This window comes from Halichoerus grypus, chromosome 11 (assembly GCF_964656455.1).
Source record: "Halichoerus grypus chromosome 11, mHalGry1.hap1.1, whole genome shotgun sequence".
NCBI lineage: Eukaryota > Metazoa > Chordata > Mammalia > Carnivora > Phocidae > Halichoerus > Halichoerus grypus.
Window position 1 is genome coordinate 40,510,989 of NC_135722.1, and position 27,822 is coordinate 40,538,810.

The window sequence follows — 27,822 nt, forward strand, 5'->3', positions numbered from 1 at the left end:
CAGTCGGATCTACAATTCAACAGTGAATCCTCTCTGGTTGTTAGACAGTTGATAGAGTGCCTGGATATGTCATGAGAATAATTGTAGAACATAAACTTTAGAAACTCTAGATGCTGTCTAGACTACTAGTATTCTTACATTTCTACCATAGTGACATGTATTTTTGTGTGTCTACTGCAAAAATTTATGAACCATGAATAGACTTTTAATAATAAATTATACTGTGGTTAATAATTAAAGTTAGGGAAAATAGTTAAAGGAAGATTGTCATCTCCCACTTACAATGACCATTTACTATTATGCCTATAATCCATATCTCACACTGGAATCTATTAAGTATTTGTCTCAAGGTTCTTTCAATTCATAGTACAATTTTTTGATATCTCTGCAGATATTTTAGAAATAAGCTTTGTTCTTTGCTCCTCAGGAAAATGAAATAACTGGTACTAATGGAATAACAAGTGTTTTGAATATGGGGGTATACAGAGGACACTGTTATTTGGAGGATTAAGTCATCAGATTATCTTAAACAGTTTCCAATCCAAACAATTTTCATTTCTTGAGAAGGAGACCGAGAGAAATCAGACCTAGGAGTGTGCTTAAAAAATCTCATAGGTTAGACAGATACCTTAGGTCTGACTAAAGTCATGAATGAGGATATGAATACTGAGTCTTTTGGCAGGAAATAGCATGTAGTCAATCAACACTGGCTTCACAGGAGCTGGGGTATAATGGTTGTTGATGTAGCTGAATCACTCTGGGAGAGCAAGCAGAGATGCCCAGGGACACAAATTAGGAGCACGAAGCACCTAGTATCCAGGTATCCAAGCACCCATAGGTTAAACAACAAGAGTTAAACGTAAGCTCTGCTAAAAATGAGAATCAGGACATAAGTTACAGAAGCCCTCCATAGTGGGTACCCAGTAATTCAGCACTGATAGGGAGCAAGAAATAGGTCACCACCAGTGGTGCTGAGTCTTGTGACCTCTGATCATAGAGCAGAGATTGTCCAGTTCTAGTTATCTGCTTAGTATAGAGACTGATATTTATAGCTAAATGAAAGGAAAATTTTTCTAGATTACAGTAAATCTGTGCTGCCCCATATAGAAGTGATTTGTCACATGTTGGCTATTTAACAAATTCAAATCAATTAAAATAAAATTAAAATTTAGTTCCTCAGTCACATGAACCACATAGCAAATACTTATTACCACATGTGACTAGTGGCTACCATTGGACAGCAAAGATACAGAACACTTCCATTATCACAGAAAGCTCTATTTGACAACATTGTTCTATATTATAGTAGTCATAAAGGCTAGGCTTTTGGAGAGTTCTAACACTGGCAAAATGTAGAAATTATAAGTATCTGTAACAAGACATTTCTATGACCTGTACTTTAAAGAAGACCAAAAAATGGTATTATGTCAAATTAAGTGAGGCTTCTGAAAACAGGATTTTGATGGAAGAATTGTATTATATGAAGCTAGTTTTGAAATTGGTGTTCATATTTTTTTTACTGATTTGCATATTGTTGCAATAAATACAGAGATTTTTTCACTGAGGAACATCTATTAAAATCCTGTTGGAATGGATCATAACTTATGTATAGAACGGCTGATATTATATTAAAATCTATTTTTCTTGCATGTATACTGTGTGCTTGGTGAAGCATATTGGTTTTTGGGAGTTACTTCAAATTATCTCATCTCCACTGATGGCTGATGAGAAAGTTGATCCTTCTATATTTCTTTCATCAAACTGTCAACAAGGCAGCTTCCCATTTTGAGTGCTATTTTTCATTGTATTTAATACACATATTTTTATGTATGCTTTTTTCATTGTATTTAATACAGATTGTGTGTGTTTAAGTATGTGTCAGAGAGAGACAAAAACAATACACAAGGAAAGACAGGAGGGAGACATTAGACATGCTAAGAAAAATAGAGTAAGATAAAGTTTTTTTTTCCTTGTCAAAGTAAATTAAACTCTCAGAGAAAGAGAGAACCATTTCCATTTATATTGGTATCTAACTTTTCTCTATAATATCTTAAACCCATGCCCCTGAGAGTCACCCCCACTCAATTTTGTGGCTTCTAGAGGAAAATCCAAATCCCTTTGTTCAGAGGTACTGCTTTTTGACTTTGGCATGAAGGTTCTTGAACAGACCTGGCCACTGATATGGAACCATAATACATGGGGTAGACAAAGCTTGTTGATTCCACACTGGCTCAAAATTAAATAGGCAATTCACAGAAGAGGATGCCTGGATAATAGGGAAATGCAGATTAAAGCAATAATAAGATACCATTTCATATCCATCAGACCGGAAAAGATTAAATGTGAGGAACTAGGATTCTCATAAACTACTTGTGGGAGTGTAAGTTTATATATCTACCCTGAGTTTCACTATATCTAGCAAAGTTGAAGATGCACATATTCTATGAACTAGCAATCCAACATATATATATATATATATTCTACATATATATATATATATATTCTAAAGAAACTCTTGCATGTGTATAAGAATGTTCACTCTAGCATTGTTTATAAGAGCAATCAAAATAAAGAAGCAGTCAAAATAAACAAGAACTATATATATCAACAAGTATGAATTTAAAAACATGATATTACATGAAAAAGACACAAAATTACATATCTAGTATATGGTATGACCATAAATATTTTCTTAATAAGCCCGTATATAATAACAGTGTAAAAACAGGTATTAAAAGAATAAACACTATATTTAGTACAATTAATACGAAAAAAATAAAAGCAGGTTCTGCCTCAAGGGCACAGGAAACAAACAAATAAATGTGACTTGTTATTATCTGGTATAGAGCCACCCTGTTTACTCAGACTATCCACAGTGCTTGCTCTTTGCTTTACCAACAGAAGCTTTCAAAGTTGCTTAAGCCTCCTTTGTTTAAAGTGTGACTCTTGGCCTCCCCTTGACCTCCTGTTACAGGATGGATCAGGATATCTGAGTCTTCAGACAGTCGGCCAGAAGAGATTTTTTTTACAAAAATAAAACTTTTCTCATTAATATGGCATTTTAGATAGCACCTTCGGGACACCCTACAACTCCCAACCCTATTTTCATTTATTTATATTTTCACTAATTCCACTCATGTGTCAAACATTTTTGAGAGGCTTTTGTATGCTAGGTATTGGGAATACAAAGATGACTAAGAAATGGTTTCTACCCTTAAGGAGGTCACAGTCTATAATGGCATATGCAGATAATTATAACACAGATAATTATAAACTTTTTTAGCTCATGCTTTAGAGGATGCTAAAAAGGGAATTGATTATAATATTATTTAAGGTTTTTTTCCCCCTTCAAAATAAATAAAAGAATTCTCTCTCAAAGAAAGAGAATCATTTGTATTTATAGATCAGTGTCACATTTTCTTTGGTATCTCAAATCCATGACAACCAGGGTTAATATTTATGTTTCCAGCCCAGACCTCATTTTTGAGCTCCAAATTTATATATCCAATTTTCTACTGTACATTTCTTCTTGAACACTTTAAATTTAAGATGTCTACAATGGAATTCCTGATTTCTTTCTCAGATCTCCTATACCTAAATTCTTTCCCATCTCAGTAAATAACAACTCTGCCCTAGGTGCTCAGGTCACAAACCTTTAAGTTCACCTTGATTCCTCACTACAAGACATAGTTTCCATTTGCCTCTCTCTATGCTTTCTAAACTTACTCTGAGCATTGAGAACCCTACTGAGTGAGTTCCTTCCCTCTTTGACTTCCATTTGGGTTCAACCAATGAGAGGCATTCAGGAGAGCTGGGGGAGAGTAAGATTAGTGTCCTTTTCCTCTCCACAGCTCTTTCCTTGCCAGATTGCTGTAGGTTGGTTGTGACCCTTTCATGACCCTCTCCATACAACTACATTCTCTAGGTTCCAGCACCCATCCTTTCCCCTTATGCTTTAGGCCTTGGTATGGTAACAGCTTCATTCTATAACTAGCTCTTGGGTGTATCACTATCCCTTGGTGTTTTCCTTAAAACTTGCCCCATATTTTTGTAAATATTCAACTCTTCTCAAATTACCCAGTTTAAATGTGCCACTACCATTATTTGGTCCAGGCCACCAATCTCTCCTGCCTGGATTATTGTACTAACCTCTTAGCTGACGTTCCCTGCTTTCTCTCTTGTCTCCATACAATCTGTTTTCCACAGAGAAGTGAGGTGGATCCTTTTAAAATATCAGTTAAATCAGTTATCCTTTGTCTGAAAACCCTCTAATGGAGCCATATTAATTTGAATAAAGGCCAAAGCCCCTACGATGGCCCCAAAGGCCCTACAAGATAGATACGGCCCTCTCCTTCTTCTCTAACTTCATCTTCTCTTACTCTCCTAAAGGAAAACTGTTTCTCTACTCAAAACATATCTAGACACCAAAAAAATGTGAGTTTTCCACACCAAACAATTCTTCAGTGCTCTGTGGACACCGATTGGGTGTCCTGCAATTTAACTCAATTCTCATATTAACAAATCAGAGTTAGCACAGACTGCCCCCACAACAGATCAAAAGCTTAATCCCACATGACTGCCCCCCACTTCAGACACCAATTACAAGTCATGGGTCTCCTCAGGTTATCCACACTTCTTTCTAAGTTGTTTACAAATCAGGAGTTCCCCAAACCCTCTCCTCAGTTTGATTATTTGCTATAATGGCTCACATAACTCAGGGAAACCCTCTACTATTAATTTTTTGTTATAAAGGATACAAATGAATAGCAAGATGAAGAGGTATATGGGGCAAGGTCTGGAAGGTCCTGAGTGTAATCTTTTCCTATGGGGTATGGGATGCTCCATCCTCCTGGGATAAGGATGCATTCACCAAGTTCTCTGTGGTAAAGTTCTCTGGACCTCTTCATTCAGGATTTTTATGGGACTCCATTACATTGGTATGATTGATTAAGTCATTGGCCATTGGTGATTAACTCAGTCTCCAGCCTCTCTCCCCTCCCCAGAGATCAGGGGTAGGGCTGAAAGTTCCAACTCTCTAATCACATAGTTGGTTCTTCTGGCAACCAGCCCATTTCCTGGAGTTATCTAGGGGCGTATTAAGAATCACCTCAGAAACAAACTCAGGTATAGTTGAGAGGGGCTTATTATGAGTAATAGACACTCCTCTCACTCTTACCACTCAGGAAATTACAAAGATTTTTGAAGCTCTATGCCAGGAAATGGGCATGAAGACCAAATATATATTTACTATATCAAAATATCACCTCTTCCCTTTGCTCTTTTTTGCTCATGGTATGTTTACCTACTAGTGTTCCTCAAATAGTCACACACCTCAGGACCTTTGCATTTGTTGTTTATTCTTCCTGGAATACTCTGCTCCTCAATACTCTCTTGAATCATTTTTCCAGCTCTTTCTCAGAACATTTCTAAGTTCTTGCTTAATTGTCATTCTCAGAGAGATCTATTGGTTCCATCCTATTTAACGTTGGAACCTCTTCTACCTACTTAGCTTTTTTTTTTTTCTATAACATTTGCTGCATCTTAATATATTTTTATTTTTTCATTTCTTTTGTTATCTGAGTTTCCCCACTCGAAGGTAAGTTGCATGAAAACAGGGTATGTGTGGGTTCACTGCTTGACCCAAGGTATATAACAAATATTTACTCAATGAATGATTGAATGAATGTAGTGAATTAGAGAGATGTACAAGAAGCCTGTGAGTGTCAGAGAAGACTGAGAAATTGCTTTTATTCTTCTGTCTCCTCACCCTGGCTTCACCAGTATGCTTCTGCTTCTGAATGGAAGTTCTAGTTAGTTTATGCCTCAAGACCACAAGATCTGTCTGCTCCCTTATGCCAATAGGCAGATCTAAAATTTGAAACTCAGATACAAAAATTTCCTTTTATCTGAACATCACAAATATAAGACTCAAGTAGACAAGAGCATAGATAGTTTTGTTTTCATTGTAAAGGAGAGTAGTTCTAGACTGTGTTTTGCTTCCTAGTATGATTATTCTTGACATTATTGGATATTTTTTCAAGGTAACCTTTATATTCAACAAATTTGCAATACCAAAAACGTTATTGTACAATATAATAATTTTATTCTTTAGTAGAAAGAGGAATTATGAGATAGAGATTACTTAATTTTTTTTTCATAAATAGCAGTTTAACTGAGGGAAGTTGTCAGTAAATATCTGCTAAGCGATTTTCTAATACCTCACATACAAGATTTTCTGCTTTTTTTCCTGAAACATACTTCATACTAGGAAGCCTCAATTAAGACTCCAAAATTTAAATCAGATATTAGATTTCAGTTCATATTAAATAACTGCAAGGAATCTTAGAAGGTCAATCCTGTTTTTTCATTCATATTTCACAGAAACTTTTAAAAAGGGATAGTTTCTGTAATGTCAATAATAATAACTAGACAAGAAAATAGGAATTTTCTAGAGAGACAGCATGAATGGGGGGGGAGGGGAAGAGGGAGAGGGAGAATCCCAGGCAGGCTCCACGCCCAGTGTGAAGTCTGACACAGGGCTCAATCCCATGACCCTGAGATCATGACCTGAACCAAAATCAAGAGTTGGATGCTTAACTGACTGAGCCATTCAGGTGCCATGAGAATAGGAATTTCTTTTGTGAATACATTATACTGTTTGTTGACCATTGATATATAAATATTTCCCATAGTCTAACTGAATCTACTCAAACCTTTGTGATGTATCTTAGGTTTGTGAGTGGATTTTGAAAGACATAACAGTTATTACCAAGACAAAGAAAGTATTTATTGAACTTCTGGTGTGTGTCATGCATTTTGCTAGGCATTTTCACCTTTGCTTGCTGTTTGCTTAGCAATGTCTTTATTGAGATATAATTCATATATCATAAAATTCACCCATTTAAAGAGTAAAATTCAGGTTAATTTTGATTTGGAATCCGAAACATAATGAGCTCTTTATATTTTATTACCATTGGTCTAACTTGTACTTTGAATGGATCTTTTAGCAATGTATGACTTTATGACATGGTCATTTGGAAAATGTTGGATCACTGAATTATACAAAGCTTCCAAATGTTGACATATTTCATGATACAATATAAAATAATCACATCCATTAATATCACATTTGTAAATTTGAAAACAATTTTATTATTGAAAACAAATACAATCAGTTGTTTTCCTTGAAGTGAAAAGACTCACTTCATACCGTTTTTGAAAAAATGTCTTTTAAAAATCCAAGATATGGAAGCAACCCAAGTGTCTAATCATACATGAATGGATTAAGAAGATGTAGTATATACAATGGAATATTACCCAGCCACCACAAAAAAGAATGAAATCTTGCATCTTGCCATTTGCAACAACATGGATGGATCTAGAAGGTATAATGCTAAGTGAAATAAAGTCAGTCAGAGAAAGGCAAATAACCATATGATTTCAGTTATAGGTGGAATTTAAGAAACAACAAAAAAATACGAACAAAGAAAAAAGGAGACCAAAAAGCCAGACTCTTAACTATAGAGAACAAACTGGTGGTTGCCAGAGGGAGAGGGGATTGGTGAAATATGTGAAGGGGATTAAGAATACACTTAGTATGATGAGCACTGCTTAATGTGTAGAATTGTTGAATTATTATATTGTACACCTAAAACTAATATAACACTTATTTTAACTATACTTGAATTAAAAAAAAAACCCTATTTTGAATACCATTCTGTGCCTATCATTCATTCTGTCAAGTAAAAATGGTGTTCTATGGAAAAAGCCATTAGTTTGGGTCTTGAAGAATCACACAAATCCTTTTCGTCAAGAAAACTATTGTTACTTTGGTATGTAGCAGAAATACTTTATATATACTTAGAATTTGGTTACACATATTATAAAGTGTACTCTAAGTTGAGATTTAATAAGATCAATATTTTTTTTACTGTTTTATCAAGAATTTTTAGGTGAAACTGACATTTAAAAAAAATACATGTGCACTTATTGTGATGAGCACTGGGTGTTATAATTAAGTGATGAATTCCTAATTCTACTCCTGAAACCAATACTACATTATATGTTAACTAACTTAAATTTAAATACAATCTTGGAAGAAAAAAAAATAAAAAGTACATGTGTGTGGTTACAAAGACTTCAGTGACCGCTAACTAGTACAATTCAGTGTCACTGGCTTGATTTATGATAAGGCACCAGTAATTTCACTTATCGTTAGTTTTGCACCTTTAGAGTATATGTCAATGCAGTGAAAAGACAAAAAGATCAGTAATATTCTAAATATATTTTTACAAATATAGCATTCATATAAAAGTGGACCCCGATGGTGGCCAAAATGCATTTTGAAAAGTATGAGTCAAGTGATAGATCTAAATATAATGGTAGTGAGGGGAATAAACATTCTCTTCCAAGAAAGTTAAATGTTTATTTTTTAAATCTTTAATTATTATCCAGATACACACAATTATTTAAAACATTAATTTAGAAGGAAACTAATTGCTTTAAATATCTTCTCACCTCAAATTCTATTCCCTTAACTTTCCTTAAGTGACCTTTAGTAGAAATTTTTTTCTTTATGTTGGGAAGAAATAACTTATAAACAATTATGTGCCCTTGAGTGAGAGATATTTTATTCTTTTTTAATGTGTGATTTTATTTAGTCTGTCCATTAATAACTAATATTTTAGAACACTTAATGATATTAGTGGAACTCAACATAAGAGAAGTTCAACTTAATTTTTTTACCTTTCAATGTTAGGTATTAATAAGAGAGATAGTCAAAATAACTATGGTCAAAATTGTTATGTCAAAAACATAATAAATAGTTGGTGTTAGTCTACATAGAATTCAATTTTTGGTGTAAAGTTCTTTGACTGCAAGAAAGAACATTTGGTTTACTTCACTAATGAGAATATCTCTTAATGTTGGGATGGCCTCTTATTGGTATTTCTTCTGCTGTTGATTATTAGCATAGTTATCTGTGATTGTATGAATGGAGATGAGTGGAGATGTATTCATCCTGTTTATTTCAAATGATAGTACATAACCAATTACTGTAGTAATGAAGAGGTAGACAGGCCATGCAACTGCCCAATATTTTTGAGGCCAATAGATTTAGCCTATGGCATTTAGTCAAGATTCAGGAATAAAAGCCCCCATGAGATATAGTATGTAGCCAAATTGGGAGCTTAAGAAAAGAACAAAGCCATAAATTGTTCTTTTTGGCAATGGCAATGGTAAATTTTCCACCATTTTCCCTGTGGCTTTAGACAATCTTGTTGTACTGCAGCCAAGATGCCTGGAGAATGGGGCCTTTCACACACACCCCCCTCCATGGGTGTATGGTTACTGTAAATATTGAGATACAAAATATCTCTTAATAATTCCAAGAATTGTATAGTATCACTTATCACTGTACATTGTTGTACAATAGAATATAGAAGTATATAAAATTATAACATTAAATTCTCTTTGCTCTATCCTGCTAGCTTATTTTAATAATGGAATTTTTAAAATAAAAATATGTTATGCAACTTGCTTTTTTTTCCCTTAATATAGATTTATCTCATTTTGGGGGATATAATTTTTGTCTGTTTTGCTCACTAATCTCCAGAATTTAGAACAGTGCATAGAAGGTGCTCAGTAAACATTACTTTAAGAGCTGTCCGCAAAATATAGCCAGATCAACAGAGAATAATTTATCCATTCCTCTATTGATAAGCATTGGCTTGTTCCCAGCTCTCACTTTTAAAGTAACACTATAGTAGAAAAAATGGGTGGAAGAATGTTTCAGGCAATATGAATAGCATGAGTAAGACCTGGAAATGTGAGAGTGAAATTACTTTTCTGCAGAATTTCATGTTTTTAGTGAAAATAATGTGTGCATGTGTACGTGCATTTGTGGTTAGGGTGGGCAGGTGTTAAAGTTGGACAGGAAAAATGAGAAATGAGGTTATATGGGCAAGTAAGTACAAGATCATGAAGGGGTATGTAAGCCATTTAAATAAGTCTGGACTTTATAAGTGGAGAACCATTGAAGAGTTTGACTAGGTGAGTGATAGGACCATGCCTGGATTTCCAACTTCCATCTTCATCCTTGTGGCTGTTGGAATAAAGTGGTATTTTGTAGTCAATGAAAATGTTTGATTTTAGAACTTTATTAAACATTTGGAATAAAATATATCATAATTCTGTATCATGTAACTTTTATTCACTGTTAGGATAGATTCTAAACTTTTTAAAAGATTTATTTATTTATTTTAGAGAGGAAGAGCACGAGCAGGAGGGGCAAAGGGAGAGGGAGAGAGAGAGGGAGAAAGAATCTGAAGCAGACTCCATGCTGAGCATGGAGCCATCCCACGACCCTGAGATCACGACCTGAACCAAAACCAAGAGTTGGAAACCCAATCGACTGTGCCACCCAGCTGCCCCAGGATATTCTAAAATGGATTTTTAATATTGATATTATATGACTATATTGGCAAATATTTATTGAATGTTTACTATGTGAAAGCACTGTTCTAAGTGCCTCACGTCTATTAACTTGTGTTAACTCACTTGATCTATACAATACCCTGTTATTATTCCAATTTTATAAAATAGATCAATAAGATCAAAGTTACAGCACTAGAAAGTAGTGGAGTTGAGATTTAAAACTAGGCAATCTGGCTCCAGAGCCCATGCTCTTAAACATGTCACCATACTGCTTCCTAATTCTGATTATTCCTAAAATATATAAACAAAACCTGTGAACTTACATGTGAAACTGTGATAAGTCGAAAATTAAGTTATATTTCCTCATTTACAGAATGATGTAAATTCAACTTAATGTATTCTGTTTTTATTCCAGTTTTTTCTTTTGTAAACATAAAGAGACAAAAATATATTTTGTGAATTAGTGAGTTTGCTGGCCAAACTAACATTAATTATTATGTCACATTTAGAAGAAGGTGGTTTTCAAATTCGGTGAAGTTACTCTCAAAATTAACTAAAAAAAATCTCATCTGAAAAGTTAATACTGCATTGTATATCAATATATAATGTTAATCTAATGAGTATATATATATGTTGTAGATCAAGAAGAGGCTGTAAAGCAACTATAGAGTTTATTTGGGGCCTTAGGGATTATAATCTTGAGACACAAAATCCACCAAAATTGAAAGGGTTCTTGGAGTTAGGAGGGAAGAATGCAGGTTTATAAAAGCAAAAACCATGAGGTTATATAACTTGTTTTGAAAGAATTATGATTGATGCTGGCAGAGTTTAAACTGACTATCTAATACACAGTTGGCTATTTAGATAATAGGCATTACATTATTTCTATTTCAGTTTAAGTTAGAAGGATGTGTTCAAGGAGGTCGTGGAGTTGCAAACAACAGATTGCAATTGACAAAAGTCAAAAGTTCATGGTGTTCTGACAGTTGAAACAGGAGATATGCATAAGTCCTACTTCCTTTTGACTTTTGACTCTATTTTGAGTGACTCTCTTAGCAATGTGTACTTCATTTTGAATCTTGTTTCATATGTATATGTATACAATATGTTTCCATTTATAGTTCTTGGTCACATAAATGATTTTTTCTCATGTTACCAAGAGATTAATGATCTTTACAGATACAGGCAAGATTGAATGATTTTCATAAAACATTAAAATTGCAGAGAGAGTCTATACTCATGGAATATTTCTAGATTATAACCTATAACTAAAAGTGTCCTTGTAGATTATCTAATCCAACACCCTCATTTACAGGTGGGGAAATAGAAGCCCAGAAAACTACTCTCACAAAGTGGCAAAACTAAAACTAGAACCCAGATATTCAGATTTATATTCCAGTCACTTTCCATTATACCACTTCATAATCAAATATTTTTATATATTCTATTAGCTCTTATTACACACCGTGCAAATTACAAGATGAGTGTCACACTATTTTAAATTTTATTATTTTCTATTTCTGTCATTCTCTATATACTAGCAAACAATGAACTCTTACTAAATATATGCTTATGTGATTTATCTGACCTCAGCTTGAGAGTTTTATCTGTTAATCTTTATAACTGTCTGCATTTCTGTTATCCTACACTCCCAAAATGCCACTTTTTTGAAAAAGAGAGAGAGACAAACCAAGATCGATTCTTTACAGCATTGATTTTCTGAGTTGTGGTTGTTTAAACAGACTCTTAACTACATAGAGAACAAACTGATAGTTACCAGAAGTGAGCTGGGTGGGGGGGATGGGTGAAATAGGTGATGGGGATTAAGGAGTGCGCTTCTTGTGATGAGCATGGGTATTGTACCTAAGTGTTGGATCACTATATTGTACACCTGAAACAAATATTACACTGTATGTTAACTAGCTGGAATTTAAATAAAAACTAAATGAAAAAGGTATGTGCGGATTTTCAGCTGCCCAGGGGGTTGGTGCCCCTAACCCGTGTTGTTCAAAGGATATGTGTAATATGTGATCATACTAGAGGAAAACATGCTAAATTTGCCAGTTAAAAACAGATTCATTTAGATTGCCCCTTCAGATCTTTTGTTCTGCTTATTTTTTCACAGTGTTATGCTGCTTTTATTTCACTTAACATTATCACATGGCATTTTTTCACTTTTAAAAGGCTTTTCCTAATATTAGTTAAAAATCCAATTTGCCTCTGTGTAATCAGCACCTGAATATAGATAGACCTGTTCACTTTGTTGTTTCACTATAATTGGACTTTCCATTTGTTTTCAGTTTTTCACTATAACCAGTATTGTTTCAGTGAGTATCTTTTAACATAATAATCTTTTTAAAAATTTTTATTGTTATGTTAATCACCATACATTACATCATTAGTTTTAGATATAGTGTTCCATGATTCATTGTTTGTTCATAACACCCAGTGCTCCATGCAGAATGTGCCCTCCCCAATACCCATCACATAGAATTTTATCCTTGAGAATGTAATTTCAAATAAAGAAAATCTTGTTAGAAATGAAAAAAATGAAATCACTTTTTTTGTTATGATGCCTTGTCTCCTGAGGAACTTAAGACTAGAGTTCTTTATATAGTTCTTGCTCTTATTTAAAGGAAATTAGGATCTGGAGAACCCCGCAGGTGCTCAGATTTTCAAATACATGGGCCAATGAAATACAAAGATTTGTGGCCCATAATATTGCAGTTGTTAAAATTGATCAGTGTTGGGCACTGAAATCTTTCCAAGTCCATATGTAACTTTTACCTATGAAACATCCTGATTTGCTATTTCTGAAAGGTACCCTACATTCTAGTCTTAACTTGAATTACCTTTTTGACATCAGGCATATCACTTTCCCCTTCTGGCTTTCAGCTTCCTGATTTGTACAACTTGGGAGTTGAATGACTTCTTCGATTCTTTACAGCATTGATTTTCTGAGTTGTGGTTGTTTAAATAAGTATACTTTTAAAAAGGCATTTCAAGTTATTTAATAGATAAGATGAATTTTTGACAAATCACCTTCAGCTGTAGATTAATGATGGTAAAACCAGCAATGGAAAATATGGGGAACAAACAAACTGGTTTGATTGGGAAAAATGTGAGATATGTTTTCTTTCTTCCACAATGCTCTCTTTTTCCCCTTAAAAAGCTCAGATAGGCAGTAAGCTTTGTAACAAGTGTTTGCTTAAGTTCAAATTGGGAAATACATTTGGAGCCATATACATATACACCTACCCGCCCCCCCTCCCCCCACACACCTCTCCCTTCTTCCAGTTTTCCTGTTTTCCAGTGTATGGGGTCAACCTGGGACTTCAGGCTAGGGAAAATAAGCACAATGTTACTTTAATGCTAACTAGAGCTGTGAAACTTCAAGATAAAATGTATTCTCAGAATATCAGTCTAGAAGAACTGGCTGTTTTGAAGTAGAAAGTAAATAGGTTTGAAGTTAGGGTTTAAGATCTGGCTGTGTGATTTTAAGTAAATCTTGTGTCCTCTCTTTTTCTTCATTTGTAAATTGGTGATGGACGGTAATGATAGCTGTCTTACTAGGTGGTTTTAAGGTTCAAAAAACCTAACGTATGTGACAGCACTTTCTAGTACGTTTTTAGTTGTTTAAATTTTTATTATATCTAACTTTATTTTCATGTATAGATTAGCTGAAACAATGTTATCATTCATGTCTACTCACCTTATACAAACTAAATACCTAATAATTTTATATATCCATTTTGGACAATTAGCTTTTAGGCTAAGTAAGGCCATTTTTATGATAGACTTGTATTACTTTACTAACTTGAATAGAAAGAAGGTTAAAATGAGTAGCCTAATACTGAATAATTCCTTACTGTATATTTTTATCTTGGTAGAGTTACTAACCTGGTATAATTTCTCCCATGCTTTTTATTTTATAATGATAATGAAATGAATGATAGTAATAATTATATCACCTCACTCTTGCTGATGATCTCTGCCTTATATTTCTTGGGTTGCCAGAGGAAACTCTTACTTAGTAGCTCTTTCCAAGTAGTCTAAGCTGCTATTGATTATTCAGTTCATTTGAACAATGGAGGGAACAAAAGAGTGTGTTTAGTCAACTCTTGATCACCTGAGCTCTCAGTTGCACAGATAATTCCAAACAGCAGCTACTTCACATGTTTACAGTTAGCTCATGAATGGATTTAAGAGTTTACATTTAAATATAAGCATGTCTGATAATCTGGGAACTCACTTGTCTTTGGCTTGTCACAATGATAATTAAAACTTGGAAGTGTTTTCCCTGAATCTAAAGTATCTTTTATTGCCTAGAATACATTGGCCCAAGACTTTAACTTGTGAATCTTCTTGGAAGAGTCTTGTTTATTTGTTTCTTTCATCACTTTGGCACACAAAAGACTGATAAATGCTCCAGTCACTTTTGCTCCTTTTTTTTTTTTTTTTCCTGGTCTGAGTAGGCAAATCCACTCTTTGCTTAAAGGAAGATGTTGGCAAACTAAATTTTTAGGCCATTTATTATTGAACTGAATTTGGTTCCAAATTCACATCAAATACCTATTTAGTTATATTGGCATTGTATAGTGGCATTGCCTTTGGATCTACACAGTTTTGAAATTTCTTAATTGATGTTCACTTTCATATTTTAGACTTTTTTCCTTAAACAAACAAACAAACAAACAAATGTATTTCTGCTGCCTCTTATGTAACTTTTACAACTGTGAACTAACAGTGTTACATCTTAACTCAGGTATCCCTATAAATATAGCAGTGCCTAAAAAATTCCAGGAATGACAGAATTCTTTTTCCCAAATCACATTTAGTAGGTTTTCTTGTATTTTGGTGTTTGTTTGTTTTCCCAGTGCCTTTTTAATCTTTACTTGGTTTAGATCCTTCAGTATTTTTTTTTTTAAGATTTTATTTGCTTATTTTAGAGATAGAGATAGAAAGAGAGAGAGAGAGGAGGAGGAGCAGAGCGAGAGGGATAAACAGACTCCATGCTGAGCGCAGAGCCTGATGTGGGGCTCAATCCCAGGACTCTGGGGTCATGACCTGAGCCAAAATCAACTGACTGAGCCACCCAGACATCCCTAGATCCTTCAGTTTTTAACTTACTGATGGTCCATATAATTAACTATATAAAATAGGAATTGTATTTCATTTAGAACCTTTCAGTTCCACTATGCTTGGTAATGTCTGTTTAGAACTGCCTGTGTGTAAGCTTGGAAATACAGTTTAGGACTCAAAAGTAGCTCAGTTTTGGAGGTATAGGTGGTTCCTTTTCATACTCCTATTAATATAATTTGGGAATTACTTATTTTTCTATATTAGGAAGAAATTTGGTAAACAATGTTGCTGTGGATTTCCTAGAAACTTAACTATAAATTCTCTGGAATAATTTAGGCATGTAGATTTTCTAATACTGTTTTGTAGAACTGGGGAAATTCTTTTCCCATAGAATTTACTCAAAGGCCATTGACTCTGTGGCTTTTATTGAATATAAGTCTGGTATAGATTTCCAAAAATTTGGCTGAATTTTCAACTTAAAATAAAGTGGGAAAGTTTTGTTTTACTGTCTTAATGCTAGACAGGACTTTCCATTAATTTTGCTTTAAAATAATTTTCATTATTTCTTCATTAGATATAACCCAAGGCCTTAGAATCTTCAGAAGCAAATATAAGTTTTTCATTGATTCATGTGTTTGTATATTTATCATATGAAAAAAGAACATGTGCTTAATAAAATTTATGATGATATAATGCTGTAAGATTTAGACATTTTAATATTCTCATCTTTTTTTAGATGGACATTTTTGTATTGGTTAGTTAATTACTAAGTAAAATTATAAGTTTGTCTCTTCTAAAATGAGAAAAATTAGCATGACCTTATATCTCCTTAATTGGGAATTACATTTCATGGAAAATTGATTGACTATTTCTATGAATGTTGTATTAAAAATTTCTCTTCAAAATACTTGGCAAATAAGGAGCATTTGTACAAGCTTTATGAAACTAAGATTACATTGTTATGTTTACTCTAGATGAAGGGTCTATTATATCTTTATTTGTTTATTTTGAATTTCTACATGTATTCAAAAGTGATGAATTGAGCCTAATTATTCTATAGAATTGCATCATCCATATTTCAGGCTTACCAACAACATAAAATTCCATATTTTATGGAATTTTTATGAAGTTTATCAACTCTAAGGTTCTATTTACATAACATTATTTAGAAACTGACATTAAGTGACAATAAGTTATGACTATGTTTGAGCTTATCTGGGATTGCCTGGTTTACACCTGTGTTCTTGATGTACTCATTCACAGTCCCTGCATTCATTTAAGAAATGTCCTCATTTGGATGATGAATTATCTGAATTAATTCACATAATAGAATTCCTTTCCACAAGTATTTGTTGAAGACTTACTATGTGTCTGGAACTGTTTTAGGTGCTGGGGAAATAGCTAGTAGTAAACAAATTAAAAGACAAATGACATTATCAAGTAACTCAGAAGATTATGTCTGTTATTGTTGCCAAAAAAGTGACCAGGTAAATTGTCTTTGTCATTGAACACAACAAAAATAAAATATGCCATTCGTGCATAATAATTGAGTACCACTGGAATCACAGCACCTTAAATAGACAGAAAGACAATGAGATATCACCTCACACCTGTCAGAATGGCTAAACTCAAAAACACAAGAAACAACGGGTGTTGGTGAGGATGTGGAACCCTCTTGCACTGTTGGTGGGAATGCAAGCTGGTGCAGCCACTCTGGAAAACAGTGTGGAGGTTCCTCAAAAAGTTAAAAATAGAACTACCCTATGATCCAGCAATTGCACTACTAGGTATTTACCCAAAGAATACAAAAATACTAATTCAAAGGGACACATGCACGCCAGTGCAGAATTATCTACAGTAGCCAAATTATGGAAATAGCCCAAGTGTCCATCGACTGATGAATGCCTAAGAAGATGTGGTATATACAAATACAATGGAATATTACTTAGCCATCAAAAAGAATGAAAGCTGGCCATTTGCAATGACGTGGATGGAACTAGAGGGTATTATGCTAAGTGAAATAAGTCAGTCAGAGAAAGACAAATACCATGATTTCACTTATATGTGGAATTTAAGAAACAAAACAGATGAACATAGGGGAAGGGAAGGAAAATAAAATAAGATAAAAAGAGAAAGGGAGGCAAGCCATAAGAGACTCTTAACTATAGGAAACAAACTGAGGGTTGCTGGAGGGGATGTGGGTACAGGGATGGGGTAACTGGGTGATGGGCATTAAGGAGGGCACTTGATGGAATGAGCACTGGGTGTTATATGCAACTGATGAATCACTAAGTTCTACCCCTGAAACTAATAATACACTATATGCTAACTAAATTGATTTTTATTTATTTATTTATTTATTTATTTAAAACATTTTTTTTAAAGATTTTATTTATTTATTTGACAGAGAGAGACACAGCGAGAGAGGGAACACAAGCAGGGGGAGTGGGGGAGGGAGAAGCAGGCTTCCGACCGAGCAGGGAGCCTGATGCGGGGCTCGATCCCAGGACCCTGGGATCATGACCTGAGCCGAAGGCAGACGCTTAACGACTGAGCCACCCAGGCGCCCCCTAAATTGATTTTTAAATAAAAAATTTTAAAAAATAGGTGATGGGGATTAAGGAGTGACTTATGATGAGCACCAGGTGTTGTGTGGAAGTTTTGAATCACTATATTGTACACCTGAAACTAATATTACACTGTATGTTAACTAACTGGAATTTGAATAAAAACTTTAAAAAGAAAAAAATTAGGTTAGGAGCAAAATAAATAAATATTTAAACAGAAAGGAACCTATCAACATTTTTTAAAGAGATTAGAGATATGCTATCCATGTGTCAATCAGATGTGTCAGGTAAGAATGTGTTGTTTTTATAAAGTCAATGAATAGTTAAAATTTCTCAACCTTGTTTTAAACTTGTAGGTGTAGGAGAAACAAACTGCAAATACCCATTTAACTTAATTATAATTGCTTTTGACAAGTAGAACAGAAATCTCAAATGAGGTTGCTTGTGGTTTGTTAAAGCTTATTAGTACACTTCTTATTTTCTTAAACAATCTATAGATGGTGAATCAGCGAAACAAAATCTTTTTGGCTAGTGTAGGTATAAAAATATAGTGTGAGAAAGCTGGGTAGAAGGCATAGACTTTAAAATGTTGCATGACACTGATTTGGATCAGTCTATAGTGATATAGTCAGGGTCATTCTTCCCATTGAATTTTGAAATTCAACCAAAGAATGGATTTTGTCCATTAAAGAGTATACTTTTTAAAAACATTCCTCTAAAAAAGCTTTGGTGGCATAAGGACAGCTGAATGAGTTGGCTAATCAACTGTATGTAACTCTTTTGGCAGTTCTTTCTTTCGGCAATTAAGAATTAGAACCTGTTCTCTGATTACCGTGTCTTGGCATAGAATTCAATTTTATTGGAAGAAGGTGGTGTTAGAAAGGGTTAATACAATAATGTAAGTCCCTCTGAACTGTTTCCTATATAATTGCTTATATAATTTATGTGGCCTTTCAGTTGATTCTATCTTCTAAGTTATAGTTGGTGTTCAGAGAAGTGTTGAAATTTTTTTTCATACAATTTGAAATTTAATTTCTAGGTGTAACATCTTCTGAGTATTTTCTTGTCTTTTAAAGATTTATTTATTTTATTTTATTATTTTTAAAATATATTTTTAAAAGGTTTATTTATATGAGAGAGAGGGGGGAGGGGTAGAGGGAGAGGGAGAGAGAGAATCTTAGGTAGACTCCCCACTGAGTGCAGCCCAAAGCGGGGCTTCATCTCATAAGTCTGAGGTCATGACCTGAGCTAGATGTTTAACTGACTGAGCCACCCAGGCGCCCCCTGAGTAGAGAATTTTCAAATCTATCTATGTAGATTCAGTCCTCTTAGTCATTAGATTTTATTTATTATTTACAAGATTTTAAATAACATTACCTTGTCATTGTCCTAAATATAGTTTGCCTTTTAATACCATTATATCTACCAACAAAGTATTTAACTTTTAAAAAAATGCAGAAGGACTTCATGAAGACTGTGTGAAGCCATTGTCTTAAACTCCTCGTCTTTTCTTTCCTTTTTTTCCCCCAGAAACTTTTGTGGTTTACTGGAAAGAGCTTGGGCTTGGGGATCAGATCTTCTGGCTTAGAATCATGGTTCTATTGGTTACAAGCTATGTTATCTTCGACGTATTTTAACCTTATTTGCCTCATTTTCCCATGTTTGTTGAAACAGATAAAAATGCTAAGTACTAACCCTAGTGCATAGGAAGTATTTGGACCATCATATGTGCTCAAAAAAATGTTTATAGAATCTGAATCTACATTTCTTTAGTTTTTCAAATTTTATTATTTATCTCTTTTAATTGGATTTGATTTTCTACTGCTTACATAGCAATGAAGATGGTCCTTAAGTTCAGGCAGTTAACAGTGGTAACTAACTGGAAGCAACTCAGATAAGGCTGAAATATTGCTGAAGTCTAGAGCAATTCCATCTGGTTTGTTAATTGCTGTGGCTGCCTATCTCTAACTATTCTGGGAACTAACAATTTAGATAGAGTTGGTTATGAGTTCACTTCAACTTTACTCAGCGCAAAATAAGTGGTAGGCACCATAGTTAAGATCTGTGCTTTGTCATAGAGATGAATATGACGCACAGCCTGCCCTTCAGCAGCAGTCAGGTAAGAAGTACCCATTGTGGCCTATCATTTGCTCTTCCTCCCCACCCCTTTCCCAAATAGAATTAGGAGTAGCACTAACATTCTTATCTAATTCAGAGGTTTTAAACCTGGTTGTATTAAACAAAGTCCAACAGGGAGGATATGCTTGAGATCTGTGTGTTTGCGGAGCCCATTACCTCTGCAATTCCTCTGCGACTGCTGATGTTATAACGTCTTGTACAAGCAAAGTTCTTTTAAAGTATCACCCTTAAATGCAATGATTGCAATCATCTTGATGCCTTTTCAGACGTTTGTCTCTTTAAAAGGTGGCATCCAGCGCTGCTGAGGTTATTTATTAGCACTATCCCATTGAATGTGGTATTCTATTCCTCATGAGGTTAAAATATTAATATATTTTTACCTTCTTGCCTCTGGATCAAATGGCCAGGTTTTGTCTTCAAGTTAAAAAATTAGAAATCCTTATTTTTTTTAAGAAGATTTTATTTATTTATTTATTTATTTGAGAGAGAGAGAGAGAGAGAGAGAGAGAAATGGCATGAGAGGGGAGAGGGTCAGGGAGAAGCAGGCTCCCCACTGAGCTGGGAGCCCGATGTGGGACTCGATCCCAGGACTCCGGAATCATGACCTGAGCCGAAGGCAGTCGCTTAACCAACTGAGCCACCCAGGTGCCCCAGAAATCCTTATTTTTTATTCATATGACAATTGTAAAATCATAAATGTTTTAAAGTTACATTAGAAAGTGATTTTTATAAACTTCTTTTAAAATTCCATTTGTAACCTGCAATTATTGTTTGAAGTGATCCTCTTTTAAAACCTTGAATCATGCTTTTCTATGCATTTGTAAGAGACTGTCCCAGTATGAGAATAGGACATCCTATTTGTGACCATACTGGCTTTTGTTTATAGGCTGAACAAACATACATTGACTTTTAATTTAGTTTTTAAAAGAAAAGGGCTTAAAAAATGTTTAGAAATACTTTGTTCATGTTTACGTTAGCATGTTAAAGATCATCCTGTGGTGGGACACCCTTGATCATTTCTGGACCGAGATTTTAAATTGTCTTTCTTCCTTTCTTTGGTATTCCTTAATTTTTGTGCCCTGAATATTATGGATTTTACATGGGAAACATTAGATAACCTTCAAAAAAGTTTTCTGAACGTAATGTGTTTTTATAAGATGATGATAGCACCTATTGTACCAGAAATCAATGTTAAAGTCAAAATGGAGAATGAACAGAATTTGCTACTCATCCTGCTGTATTCAGCTATGAAAGAACAATCAAAGAAACCGTGATTTCAGAATCAGTATGAAATTTCCATTTCCATTTTCCCTCTACAAACACACCATCTGAGTTTGTAATGGGTGGAATCTATATTACTGGCCGGTTATCTGATCAGATACTCAGCACGGTAATCTGGGAATCTGTGAACTATCTGTGACTATGTAAAAATACAAATAAGCAATCTCCTTTTGTTGTTGTTTCAGTTTGTTTTAATGTAAAGTTTTTAGTAAACCTTCCCATTACGGTCTGAGCACTAGCAACAGCCAGGTCCACTGGGATGTCCTGATACCTACAGACGATACGGGGGAAAAAAGGTGGTCTGGACTGGGCTCTCTAGATTGCTGATCGAGTAATTAGGGGCAGACCTGAGCTGGGGGATTTAAGGAGGAGCCAAAAAGGCCACTAAAAGCCAGAGAACCAACCAAATCAATCTGTTGGGGAAAACTAAAGTTCCAAAATTTGAGAGTTCAGTTTCACATACTAGGTCTGGTGGAGTTTAAACAGGAATCCAGATGGGGAGATCTCAACACCAGGAATTTAGAATTTGGAGGAAATACGATTAGATGGGGAAAAGAGAGAGTAGGAGAGTGAGGGATTGGATTAGTAACGGAAAGCAACTACAGACAATGGTAGATATTTGTATCTTATGCTGAAAGATCAAAAGAGCTTTGTGCTAGTGGGTTGAGCTATCTTAAAGAACAAAAGGTATCCTAGATCCTTCCCTAGGTAAATTCTTTCATTTTAGTAAGGACCTCAGGAAACATTGTATTAAAAAAACCCAAAAAACAAAAAGAACAACAACAACAACAATAAAAACTTAAAAAGAATTTCAGCTACTTTGGGTGAAGTTGTTTTGAGAAGGTGGATTATGTTAGGAGTACTATTCTCCATTTATCATACGGTTAAGAGGACAGAGTCTCGGGCCCACCTGCCTGATTTTGAATCTTAGACATATGATTTAATAGCTTAGGACTTGGGCAAATTGCTTGACCTTATTATGCTTCAGTTCCCTCATCTTTAACATGGAGATAACAATATGACGTACTGCATAGGATTGTTGTGAGGAATCAATGAGTTGATATATATATATATATATATATATATATATATATATATATATATAAAGCTCTTCCTAACACAAAGCAATTCTATGTAAGTTTAAGCAATTATTATTGTACAATGAGGCATACTGGGCTAAGCCAAGGATTCCCTTGATCTACACTAGGCAAGTTGTAAATACACCCTGGAAATGGGCAAGGATATGGTGTGCTTGTATGGGCAGCTGTGCTAAGCCTTGGTTGTATCAGAGAGAGTCCTCAGTCCTTGCTAGGAACACTTCCTAGACTTCTCCAGGTGACTTCCTCTTGGCTAGCACCTCACCATCTCACTCTGCAGCCACACTGCACCTCAAGGCAGCAGCACACTTGATGTGTGCAGATATTTGAGTGTATTTCTCAGCCTTTCATTGGTGTTGTAAATTTTGTATCTGGAATGTTTGGGAATGCCATGGTCTGCATAATCTTTGTATTTGGGCTTGGAACCAGGAGGCCATATGCTTGTTGAGGACAGAGGGTTTGGGGAATAAAACATAGCAGAGGATCTTAACTGCCAGGCTGGGTGCTAATTTCTTGAGTAACTCCAGGCATATCACTTAAGTCAAGATATATTTTTAAATCTATAAGTTGTCAAGGTTCAATTTACTCACCTCTTTGGTTGTCTAATTGCCTAGCCTAGCTTTTAAACTTATTTTTGTAAACAAAGCCTTACTGAGAAATTGTATATTTCTAAGCCTTATGTGGCATTAAAATTCTAGGTCCCTTAGAGCATTACTCCTAACTTTTAGGAATTTCCTGCTATGTATTCTAACTCTGAGGTGAGGGAAGATACCTCTTCCTTCACCTCCAGACTTCCTTAGATTAGGAATCAGAAGACCTGAATTAATATCCAATCTAATGCCCTCACTTGGTCAGGTTTCTTTACTTTTTGAAAGCTTGGTTTTTCATCTGTGAAATGGAAGTAACAATGAAACATTTAAGATGAGGATTAAATAAGATAACATAAATTCTTATTTAAGACAATATTTTGTTAAATAAGATCTGTTTTTCTTAATCTTTCCTTTCCTGTCTCCTAATTCTGGTGGAGCTTCTCCAGAAAGAACCAATCCTATACAGCAATTATTGAAACAAATTCTTTTGAGTTTTTTTTTTTTTCTTTCCCTAAAGGACCAAAGAATTCCACGTTTCTGAAAGGCCAGAAATTACTGTTTTTCTGTGTGAATTGTGGAGATGTAGCCACTGACCAATTACCATCCATAGAGAACAGTAATGTAAAGGCAGCCTGTCTTATACCAAAGGAGGGATGTTTCAGGATACCTTCATTTCTGGATCCCAAAAGGATGGGCTAATAAAGCACAATGGGCTGAAGGCCCAGCTGTGAGGTTAGGAGCCTAGATGGCAGAATTCCATGGATTATTCTTGCTCTTTTGGGATCTGCAACATGAATAGACCTCAGTTGATCCAGGAATAGACTTCCTTTTGCAGCTAGAGAAAGAGGAAGCTGAAGGAGAGGTGAGTGTGCCTGGAATAGACAGGGGAGTTTGATCTTAATTTAGGGAGTTCCTGGGTATTCTTGTCTTGTTTGTACACAATAGCTTTTAATGACTTTTTAAATGAGAGTTGTTTACATTTTAGGAAGGAAATTCTCATACATTTGGTGAAAAAAAAAAACCAAAACCAAACAAAAAAACCAACAACCCAGAAACAACCAAAAACAGCCTGTACCTCAGTCTATGAGCCACATTTCCTGTGGAGTGGTCCCTAAGTGATTCCTAAGAGCACAATTGCTGCCTTTATTTAACTTTTTATTTACTAAGGAATGGACAGTAGCATATGGGAGCAATGACAATAGCTGACTGATGAGAAAACAAAGAAATTCCAGTATTTTGCTGTTTTGAAAAAAGTCATTCAGAATTTAGTCATATTGGTTCAGCTGTTGTAACCAAAGACTGATAAGATAATAGAGGTCTTTGTGGTGGTTTTGTACTGAAATCCTTTATCTTTATGATGCACTGGGGCCCTTTAGAGTAGAAAGCTTTTAAAACTGCTGTTGGATTCAGAACTCAAATTAGCTGCTGGTACACTGGGACAGGGCTTCCTTTCTCAGGCAGTCGCCACAAAGTAACTTTTATCAGGGGACCTTCTGATAGATTGTTAGTTTCTCCAGCTCACCCTATTTATTTTTTGTTGACTTTTTGCTGCCCTATTTTGTGACATTTAAAAGAAGGCTCTATCAAAAAAGGCCAGTGCTAACTGGTGGACTGTGCTTGTGAAGTGCAGACATCACAGCCCATCTGATGTGTGAGGAGGCGGCGGGAGCACAGCACTTGAACCAGGTTACCTGTGGGCAGACAAGATCAAATGCAGCTTTCCTTTATGACTAGCATTGTATTTGGGCTTTCTTCTCAAACAATGTCCATTAAAAAAAAAAAATTAGAACTAACCAGGGAATTCACTCTTAAGAGCTTTGCTTTTCAACTTAATTTAAAATCTTTCTGGATTGTTGGCTGAGTTCTTTGGTTGATGCTGCTTTGAAATTACTGTTAAGTGCTTTAATCTTTCTAGGATTGATGTGGAAAAGTGTATCTCCATCAGAACTCCACTCCAGCGTCACTGCCAGCCCTCCCCATCGTTCCAAACACAGACACTGTCAGTTAACCAGGCTTCTTGTCATTTCATTGTTAAGTCCCATTAAGCTTATTACAGGAATGTGCGATCCAGTGACAGAGCATGGTCAGGTGGAAGTCTTATTTTAAATTCCCTAAGACACATCTCTAGATACCGCAGTTTGTTGGTATTAGTTTAATTTGGCTTGATAAACGTGTTTTACCACCATTGCCCTTCATTTCATAAGAATGAAGAGATAAAAACTGTGCAGAGAAATTAAAAAAAATTTAATTTGGCCATCTCTGCGAGTGAGCCTCTCCCTTCCCTCTCTTAGTCTCTCTGTCTTTCCACTGCTGTGCTTGTTTCTGGTTTTTTTCATTAGAAAAACTTAGCTGTCCCTAATAGCCGTGATCTACTTTCAGGGGACAGCCATAAAGACCTGTGTGAAATGTTTACATTGCAAAAGTCCTAGGCGTGAGAATATTGTAAAAGAGGTGGGGCCCATCTCTACTTAGTGAAGTGCACTGCAAGGTGCCTGCCTTGTCCAGATGTGGAGTTTTCAGTGACTTCCCGAAGCCCCACCTCATTTCTAGCACCATGGATTTTAGTAACGCGGGGGGGTGGGGGGGGGAACTAACTAGCAGGTTATGGCGCTAACTTCTGTGAGCTGATGTAAAAAAAAAAAGACTTTAAATTTTAAACTTGATTTTTATTTTTAATTTTTCATTCTATATCAAGATGGGATTTATCCTAGTTATCTTTTTATTTTACCTAAATTCTCCTCAATTTTGAGATTTCTTTGTTGGTTTTGGGCCTATGGACAGGTAGTTACAGTTTGTAAAGTTAAAAAAAAGAGACTATTTTAGTTCATTTTTCCCCAGTTCTTCAGATTCTGACCAAAAAGGGCTAGAGGGCTGATTTTGAAACTGTTATAGTGAAAGATGGTATTTGAAAACTTTTGATGAGGGAAATTGCTGCCGTATTTACATTTTGAAAAGTGTTTCCTTATTTACGCACTATTGACTTCCTATTGAGACTCAAAATTTTAAGTACAACTGGTAAAGAATTCAATGGATCAAACTCAGTAAATCTGAAGTCACTGGAATAAAGGCCCCTAAGAAAAAAATGTGTCAATTTTAAAGGTCTTTCCTAACTGAAGACCATTTTGTGATAGAGCCAAAGGTTAATAAAATCAGTAGTGAATGTAGCAATTTTACAGATAAGCTATTCACAACAAGTGTAGTTACTTGAATAAAAAGCTAATTCAGTTCTAAAATGCCACATGCAGTAGCAGTGAATAGCTGCTTTTAGGTGCTTTCTGGAGGAGGATAAAATACAGAATCACGGCACTCTTCTCTTCCAGCGTCCCTGGCTGCCTGTAAATTGCTGTGAATGGGGCTATGGGCTGACAGGCTCTATTAAGACAAACTGCCTTTCTCATCGGAGAGATAAAATAAATCAGGTGTTTAGTCAAATTAAAATACTTCAGCTGGAGCAGGCCCTGGGGAGCACTGATCCACCTGACTAATCTGAGAGAAACTCAAGACAGATGTGGTTTGGGGATAAAGACGACCCCGTGGAAAAAAAAAACCAACAAAAACCTGCTGCACTGTCTTTGGAGTTGGAGAATAGACACAGTTTATAGCACACACTGTGGGCAACATTGGATAAAAACAGGTACATTGACTTGTAGAGAAGCTGTGCAGAAGCCTTTTTGCTCGTTCCCTCTTTGCGGTTTATGAAACTACCTCTGTTTTTGTGTGGGAGAGACTATTTTCTGGCAATGTTTTCTAGAGATTTTAAGATAGCCTGAAGGATGTGAAACAGACAACAGTTAGGCAGCTACTGATGACCTCTGCTGGCCTGGGCAGATCCTCTGGATCTGAGCTCCTCTTTTTTTCAAGTTGATTTTATCAAAACTCAAAACATCATTTAAGACAAGACTTTTTACATGGAGCTAAGTTACCGCATAAGAGCATTCTGTCTGGTCTTTTGCCTTTAACATAGCCGGACGGTATTTAGGTTGCCCCACTGTGCCCCATAATTTGTCTACGTTTTCAACAACTCTGGCAGTTGTACAGTTCTTCCTCGACTCGTGATGGAGTGACGTCCAGATGAACCCATCTTCAGTTGAAAGTATCGTTAAGTCCAAAATGCCTTTAATACACCCCAATCCACCTAATGGAGCATAGCCTAGCCTACCTTCGCTAGGCTCAGAACACTTACAGTAGCCTACACTTGGGCAAAATCATCTAACATCAAGCCTATTTTATAACAATAATAATAAATTATAATTTTTTGAATATCATCCCAAAACTGAAAAACAGAATGGTCATACGGGTGCAGTACGGCGAAGCACGCTGGCTGTTAGCCCTGGCCATCGTGCGGCTGAGTGGGGGCCGCAGGTCTCTGCCTCTGCCCAGCGTCTGGAGAGACTCTCGTTCCCCGGTGTACTGGATACGTATCACTTTTGCACCATCGTAAAGTCAAAAAATTATAAGTTGAACTATTGTAAGTTAAGGACTGTCTATAGGGTTTGTGTTTTTTGTTTGTTAGTTTGTTTGCCATAGCAAAGTTCCATATTCAATTAAACTAGTATTTTTTGAGATGAAAAAACTTGTGTTCACAGGTTGGTTGATCAATGTGATTGAGATTCAATGTTATTTTTATTACAG

General features: G+C 35.3%; 1 protein-coding gene and 1 pseudogene across 16 annotated transcripts in view; one reads left to right on the forward strand and one right to left on the reverse strand.

The window, feature by feature from the left end:
- The window catches only part of SOX6 (SRY-box transcription factor 6), a 605,015-nt gene that overhangs the window by 380,524 nt on the left and 196,669 nt on the right, over positions 1-27,822 (forward strand). The gene's annotated exons all lie outside the window — the stretch shown is intronic.
- LOC118539799 (phosphatidylinositol N-acetylglucosaminyltransferase subunit P pseudogene) lies at positions 8,848-9,252 on the reverse strand (annotated as a pseudogene).